Below are 8,329 nucleotides of genomic sequence, written 5' to 3'. Positions count from 1 at the left end.
GGAGAGAGAGAGACGGAGGTGGGGAGAGGAGAGGGGGGAGAGGTGGGGGAGAGAGGGAGAGGGAAGTGTAGGGAGGGACAGAGAGAGAGGGGAGGGGAGGGAGATGTTCAGAGATTGGGGAGGGGTGAGGATGAGAGGGAGGGAGGATGAAAATAAGAAGGAGAGTGAGATAGGGTGAGAAGGAGATGGAGCAGATGGAGGATGATACAGGATGGGAAAGGATGAGAGCAAGAGAGGGAGGTGACTGGAAGGGTGGATGGGGGAGTGAGAGGCATCAGGGGAAGGATGAGTGAGGGGGAAGGAGGATAAGGGGGAGTGGGAAGAATGAGAGTGAGGGATGATAGAAAGGATGGAGTACAGGAGAGAAATGTGGGGGAAGGGCTAAGGAGGAAAGGTGGGGGAGAGAAAGGGCAAAGGTGAGGGGAATGAGAAGGGAGGGAGAGAGATCAAGAGGGATCAGGACAGATGGAGGGAGGGATAGAGAGATTGAGAGGAGGAGGTGAGTGAGAGAGGGAGGTGTAGAGATAGGAAGGGGAGGGAGCAGGAAGGAAACAGAGTGAAAGGGGGTGGGAGGGCAAGAGACGGGGTCGTTGGGGATGAGGCAGAAAGAGGGAGGGTATGGAGGAAGGGAGAGAGGTAGGCAGGCAGGTGAGAAAGAGGGAAGGATAGGTGAAGAAAGTGGGAGGGAGGAAGGGAGAGACAGAGGGACACAATGGTAGAGATAGAAGGAGACAGAGTAGGGTGAGAACGAGGGAGAGAGACATTGGGAGGGAGGGAGAAATGGATTCCCTCAGCCCTTATCTAGAACTTTACATTCAACATATACAGATCCCTGAATTTTACCATGCCTTCACCTTGACTGAAGTATCAGTGAAATCATTCAACTGGAGAGTTAAACTGAAGTTAATGAGTAAGTGCCCATAGAGGCAATATTAACATCTTTCCACAATCCCTACAAGGCTGTGTACTTGAAGGGTTAATATTCCTACTATTTCACCAGGTTGGGGCTGTACAAATCAATGGAACTTAGAAATTCTCAAACTGATAGGGTTCCATGAAACCTAATTTACTGGACCAGTCCTAATAACTTCCCAGCAAACTCTGTTTCATAATATTTCTGTGAAGTGCCTTGGAATGTTTTATTATGTTAAAGGCATGATATAAATGAAAGTTATTGAAGAGGTTAAGAAACCTTTAACCTAAGTTTCTTAAGCTAATGTTACTATTCTGCAGCCCTACTGCATCTTCCTCTCAACGTGAAATGCAATAGAATAAAGAATAAAATGCCTTACGTTAGGCTCCGATAGTCAATGGAAATTAAATGTAAACAGTATATAAGCAAGAAAACTGGTATGATTTCAGTACAGTTAGATTATGATAAATGATTAATTGAGACTTTATTAATAGTTTGTGGCCTCCAACATAAAACTTTATAATGATGTTATATACCCATCCTTTTTGTGTTACATTCTCACCAGCTACAGGTGTGTCTGTTTAGTTCATTGAGGTTCTTGTCAAACAACCTGTTGCCACAGTCTACTCATCAAATTCAAAGGTGAATAAAGCCCTCAGGTTAAATCAATAGCTCCAAAACAGTTGCTGACTGGCATTTGGGTATTTAAATAACCATTGAATACATTGATGTGGAGCTGCCAAGCAGCCGTGCTTCCTGTCAGCTTTAATTTTGCAAATAACTGTTACCAATTTATCAGACTGCTTATCTAACTTCCCTTGTCTGAGGAGCAGAATTTTTCTCCAATTAGATATTGGGAAGACTGAGAGCATTGTTTCTGTTCCCTAGCTACTGATTCCATCCCTCTTCCTGTCAGCAGTCTGAGATGAAACCATACTATTTGCAATGTGAGTATCTTATTTAACACTGAGATGAGCTTTCAGCCTCATATTCCTGCCATCACTAAGATCACCTGCTTTCACGTCTGTTACGCTGCCTGACTTGGCCTGGTTTTAGCCCAATAGCTGCTGATCTCCTTGTTCATGCCTTTCCTCCCAGTGGACTCATAACCCCAACTCTTAATCCTGGCTGGTCTCCCTCATTCATAAAACCAAGGTCATCGCTGCCTCCTGTGTCTGAACTTCCACCAAGGCTCACTTACTGATTGTCCCCATGTTCTCCAACCTATACTGGCTTCCAGTTATGCAAAAAGTTGATTTTAAATTTCTCATCATCAGTTTCAACCTCCCACCCTCCCCTCCATCTCTGTAATCCCTCGAGCCTCCAACCCCCAACTCTGCAAGGTATTGTCATTTCTCTAATTCTGGCCTTTTGTACATCTTTAATTCCTTCAGCATTGGTGGCCAGGCCTTCAGCTGCCTGACCCCTCAGCTGTAGAGCTCCCTATTACCCCTTGCTGTCTCACTTTCCTCATTTTACACACTCCTCTTTGACCAAGTGTTTAGCTACCTGAACTAATATCACCTTTCGTGGCTCGTTGCATCCTTTATTTTAGAATGTTCTTCTCCAGCTCCTTAGAACATTCTTTTGATTAACAGTGATGTGTAAATGTATGTCTTTTTTTTTACAGGTTTCTTATGGTAGCTCATTAGTACATGCATTTTGAATGTCCACATACACAACATTAACTAACCATCTCATCATTCCCCTCTGTAATTTCAGAAAAGTTAGTCAGACAGAAGTTTGTCTTCCAAGTGATGATTAATTTTTGTCCAGATTTAAGGCCTCTTAAAAATTCCCTCACAGCTTGCATTCAGCCAGTGGGCCAGTAATTGCCGTGTTTAGCCCTCTCACTCGTTTAAACTGCATGTTTGTACTTCTCCAGACTTCTAGACCCTTTGATGACAACAACTTGTATTTATAAGCAGCCTTTGACAAAAATTGAAATTGCCCAATTCACAGGAACATAAAGAAGCAAAAGATGGCAGTGAGCTACATGAGAGAATCAGTGAGGTGACCAAAACCCTGGTCAAAGAGAGAGAGGGAGGTGATCAAAGAGAGAGAGAAGTTTTAAGAGGAGCAGGAAGGCTGACGTTTTGGGCCTAGACCCTTCTTAGACCCATTTTCTGAAGAAGGGTCTAGGCCTGAAACGTCAGCCTTCCTGCTCCTCTGATGCTGCTTGGCCTGCTCTACACCTTGTTATCTCAGATTCTCCAGCATCTGCAGTTCCTACTATCTCTGAGAGGTTTTAAGACATGGGTTAAGGGAGGTTACGTGGAGGTTATGTTTAGGGAGAGCATCCAGAGCATGGACATCTATTAATCTCAGCCTTAAATATTTTCTTTCACTCTAAATTCATGTTTATAAAGGAATTTTTGGGTGCTGTCATGGTGCCTGTTGATTGGTCTTATTCTCACTGTTTGCCCATCCTGGTCAGTTGTTGAGTGCTCCCTGTGTTTTTACTATTCAGCATGTCTTTTGCAACGGATGAACCAGCACTTGAAATGGCATCGTTTTAACTTTGAACTTTCCTTGCGCACTTCTCTTCCTTTTCTTTCTGAAGATGTTGGGAAACGGAGGTTAATAGTTAAAATGGGGAATGGTTAAAATGATGTCCAGTGTATCCATTTTCCTAAGGTAGCAGACACGGCACATTACGTAGCAATGAGATAGCTGTGCATCAAATGGTGCAAGGCAGTGGTTAAGCTGCTAAATCACAAAAGAGCTGTTAAACTCCTGTAAATGTATTCACGTGAGCCTGACACCTGTTGAAACTCTCCTGAGAGATCCATCAGCAAAGAGCAAGCTGAAGATCTTTCAGCAGTTGCCAATGAAACCCATATGTCAACACTTTAAAAAAAGAGGTCACCATTTCCTGCTGGGACACACAAACACACACTCTCACACTCACATGTGTACACATATATACACACGCACACATTCACACATGCACACACAAACACACACACAGGGTTACAAAGACAGACTTGCACTTGCACACAGACGCAGCCACAATCTCACACTCATATGTACTCACACACTTGCACACATATACTCGCATACGGACACATTCGCACATGCACACATATTTGTACAAACACATACACACATACACATAGATTCATACACACACACTCACACTAACACTCTCAAACCTGCATGCATACACACACACACTCACTGTCTCACATACACTCACAAATGCACACACACACTCTCTGAGCATGCTGGAACTCAAAGGAGCCCTTCACAATCGACTGTGGCCTCTTGGTTCATCCCTAGTAATCACATTTTTTCACCCCATTGTCTTCCAGTTGATAAAGGCTAAATACTGCAGATGCTGGAAATCTGGAATAAAAACACAAAGTGCTGGAGAAACTCAGTAAATCTGGTCGTATCTGTGGCGATAGAAACAGAGTGAATGTTTTGAGTCCGATAACATGTTTGGAACTGAAAGGAGCAGGAAAATGATAGTTTTTGTGTTATTGACGAAGGGAAAGGAGCAGTTGTAGTGATTGTAATGAGGTCAGTCAGGAAGTGAAGAAAAAACTATCATCCTCTAAGGTGTTGGCACAGTTTGATCCCAAGCAAGATTTGGTATTGGCATGTGATGCCTCCCTGTACAGAATCGGGGTAATATTAGCTCATAGGAGACCCAATAGAGAGGAATGCCAAATAGTGTATGCTAATGGAGAGTAAATACGCCCTGATAGAGAAGAATGGTTTGGTGGTCATATTTGGAGTCAGGATGTTCCACCAATACCTTTACAGAGTTAAATTTGTAATAATAATGGACCACAAACCCCTGCTAGGTCTGCTTAACTTCAGGCTGAATTCAGCAGTGGACTCTAATTCCAAGTGCATATTATTACAAGTTGGAACATCGTCTGAAAGGCCAAGTAGTAAATGCAGATACATTGAACCGCCTCCTGCCAGCAAATACTCTGCCTTTGGAAGAGTCTACAATGGCTTTAAACCCTCTGGACACACTTCCAGTCACAGCTGACAATATTGGACTTTGGATGCAGAAAGATCAGGTCCTGGCAAAACTGAAACAGCTGGTGATGATGAAGAAAGCCAAAGGGCCATCACAACCAGGTTTGAAATGTTTTTCAACCCAGAGAGACAAGGACACAGTCGAGGACAGCATGTTATTATGGAGTGCAAGAGTGATTGGCCCGGGCAAAGCTCACCAGCAGATACTGGCTGAACTTCGCCAGGACCATCCAGGGGTATCCAAATTAGAGATGTTGGCAAGACATTATGAATGTTGGCCAGGATTGGATGCAGACATAGCCATGTTGGTGGGGCAGTGCCTGGAAACAGCTCTGTACCATCCATCATCCAATAGTCTGGCAGAAAGAGCAGTCCAAACTTTGAAGACAGTCTTAAAGAAACAGCCTACAGCTTCACTGTATACCAAACTGTCCCGGTTCTTATTTAATTATAGGATCACCCTTCATGCAATTACAGGGATAGCTCTAGCAGAGTTGTTAATGGGGAGAAGATTTCTCACCAGGTTAAATCTGATCTTCCCGGACCTGGGTGGGGTGTTGAAACAGGGTCAGGAATGCCAAACTGGACACAACTCCGTAGGCAAGAGAGACAGTTTACATCAGGGGGTGTAGGAACCAGGGGAATGGCCCTGCATGGATAAGAGGCATGGTCAACGTGAGGTCAAGTCCAGTGACATATAAAGTTCAAGTAGGTGTGACAGTCTTGACCAAGCAAGTGGACCATATGAAAGCTGCAAACTCACAAACTGTGCAGGAGCAAAATGTGCCCAGCTCCTCGACTGCCTTTCCGACTGTTTCGGAATCTTTGAGTTCTCCCTTTCCATCAGGCGTTGAAGATACCTCAAAATCTGAGATGGACACGGCGGATGTTACTACCTTGATACCTTTGCTGTCTGAAGAAGAAAATGAATTTCTTTCAAGACGCTCCAGGCATAAGAGATGAGCTACTGTGTATTACATGTCACCCATATCATAGGCAGAGTTGGAGGAACCTGACCCAGTGCTAAAATGCCCTGGGAGAAGCTACAAAAAAAAAAGAACCGGCTAATGTCCTCAGACTCAGAGGGGGAGGGATGTAGTGATTGTAATGAGGTCAGCCTGATGGATCTCATAGAATATGAGTTCCCTAATTGGGCCTGTTAACCTGGTCCAATTAGAGACTCTGGCTGACAGATAAGAAGAGGAGTGTCAGACATCCTGTTCACTCAGAGCTGGGTCTGAGAGAGCTGGATCAGTGTCAAGGACTTTCCACGTACATATAAAGCATGTAAATAAGCAAATACCGGCTTCTGTGGAGTTATTTCAGTATTGAATGGAACAGATGGTGAGGGTGCCCAGACAAAAAGACAAATGGGAGCTAATGGTAGGAGAGGAGGACTGTAGATGCAGAATAGTTATTAATAATAGGTTCGATTAGTCAAAAAATGTCAGCTTTGTTGAGTGTAAAGCCTTACAAACAAGACAGTGGGTGGGTTGGAAAGGGGCAATCAAAATGGAGAATACTGTTCATGTTCTGAAGATATTGAGCTCAGTGTTGATCCTGAAGACTATAAAATACCTAAGCAGTTTATATTGAGCTTCACTAAAGCACTGCAGCAGGCCGAGGACAACAATCATAGAATCCCCACAATGGGGTAACAGGCCATTCGGCCCAACAAGTCCACGCAGCCCAACAAGTTCACACCGACTTTCCAAAGAGAATCCCACCCAGACTCACACCCCTACCGCATAACCTTGGATTTTCCATGGTTAATCCAACTAACTTTCACATCAGTGGACACTATGGGCATTTTAGTATGGCCAATCCACCTAAACTGCACATCTTTGGACTGTGGGAGGAAACTCACGCAGACACAGGGAGAATATGCAAACTCCACGCAGTCACCCAAGGCTAAAATTGAACCTGGGTCCCTGGCACTGTGAGGCAACAGTGCTAACCCCTGAGCCACCATGCCACGCAGGAGTGAGATATTTGACTGAAATGCAAAGCTTTTACCCAGTCTGCATTTGTTCTCACCAGTTCTCTGGAGACCACATTGTGAGCAGCAAATACACTTTTAAAAATGTACAAGTAAAACAGTGCTTCACCTGGAAGATGTGTCTGGGGCCTTAGAGGGTAGGGTGGCTGGCATAAGAGGACAAGTGTTACATCTTTTACAATTGCATGGCAAAGTGACATGGGAGTGGTAGTGAGGTAGTATTAGGAGTGATGGAGGAGTGGACCAGACAGTCGCGGAGGGCATGATCTCTGTGGAATGCTGACAGTAGAGAGGTGGAAAAGTTGTATTTGGTGGTGGACTCCTGCTGGAGGTGGTGGAAATGGTGAAGCATAATCCTTTGAATGCAGAGACTGGTGGAGTGATAGTGAGGACAAGGTGAACCCAATCATTGTTCTGGGAGAGAGGGGAATGGGTGAGGGCAGAAGTGCAGGAAATGGGTTAGACACAGCTGAGAGTCCTACCAACCACAATGAGGGGAAATACTCACTTGAGGAAAAAGCAGGTCATATTTCTGAAGAAGGTTCTAGACCCGAAACATCAGCTTTCCTGCTCCTCTGATGCTGCTTGGCCTGCTGTGTTCATCCAGCTCTACACCTTGTTATCTCATATTGGAAGCAGCCTGGTGGATGGTAGCATCATAAAAACAGATTGGATGGAGATGGAGAAAGTGGGATAAAAAGAGTCTAACTGGAAGCTGGGTGTGTTGAAATATAGTCAAGAAAGACTTATACACTTAATGGTAAGGTGCTGCGGAGTGTTGCTGAACAAAGAGACCTTGGAGTGCAGGCTCATAGTTCCTTGAAAGTAGAGTTGCTGGTAATCAGGATAGTGAAAAAGGTGTTTAGTATGCTTGCCTTTATTGGTCAGTGCATTGAGTATAAGAATTGGGAGGTCATGTTGCAGATGTAGAGGTCATTGGTTTAGACCACTTTTGGAATACTGCGTGCAATCCTAGTCTCCCTGCTATAAGAAGGATGTTGTGAAACTTGAAAGGGTTCAGAAAAGATTTACAAGGATGTTGCCACGGTTGAAGGATTTGAGCTAGAGGGAGAGGCTAAATAGACTGGGGCTATTTTCTCTGGAGTGTCAGAGGCTTAGGGGTGACCTTACAGAGGTTTATAAAATCATGTGGGGTATGGATAGGGTGAATAGCCATGGTCTTTACCCCCTGGATTGGGGAGTCCAAAATTAGAATGCATAGGTTTAAGGTGAGAGGGGAAAGATTTAAAAGGGACCTAAGGGGTAAATTTTTCACACAGAAGGCGGTGCATGTATGGAATGAGCTGCCAATGGAAGTGGTGGAGGCTGGTATAATTACAACATTTAAAAGGCATCTGGATGGGTAAATGATTAGGAAGCATTTAGAGGGATACGCACCAAATACTGGCAGATGGAACTGG

The sequence above is a fragment of the Rhincodon typus genome, chromosome 8 (assembly GCF_021869965.1).
Source record: "Rhincodon typus isolate 14 chromosome 8, sRhiTyp1.1, whole genome shotgun sequence".
NCBI classification, from domain to species: Eukaryota; Metazoa; Chordata; class Chondrichthyes; order Orectolobiformes; family Rhincodontidae; genus Rhincodon; species Rhincodon typus.
This window is presented reverse-complemented; position numbering follows the sequence as displayed.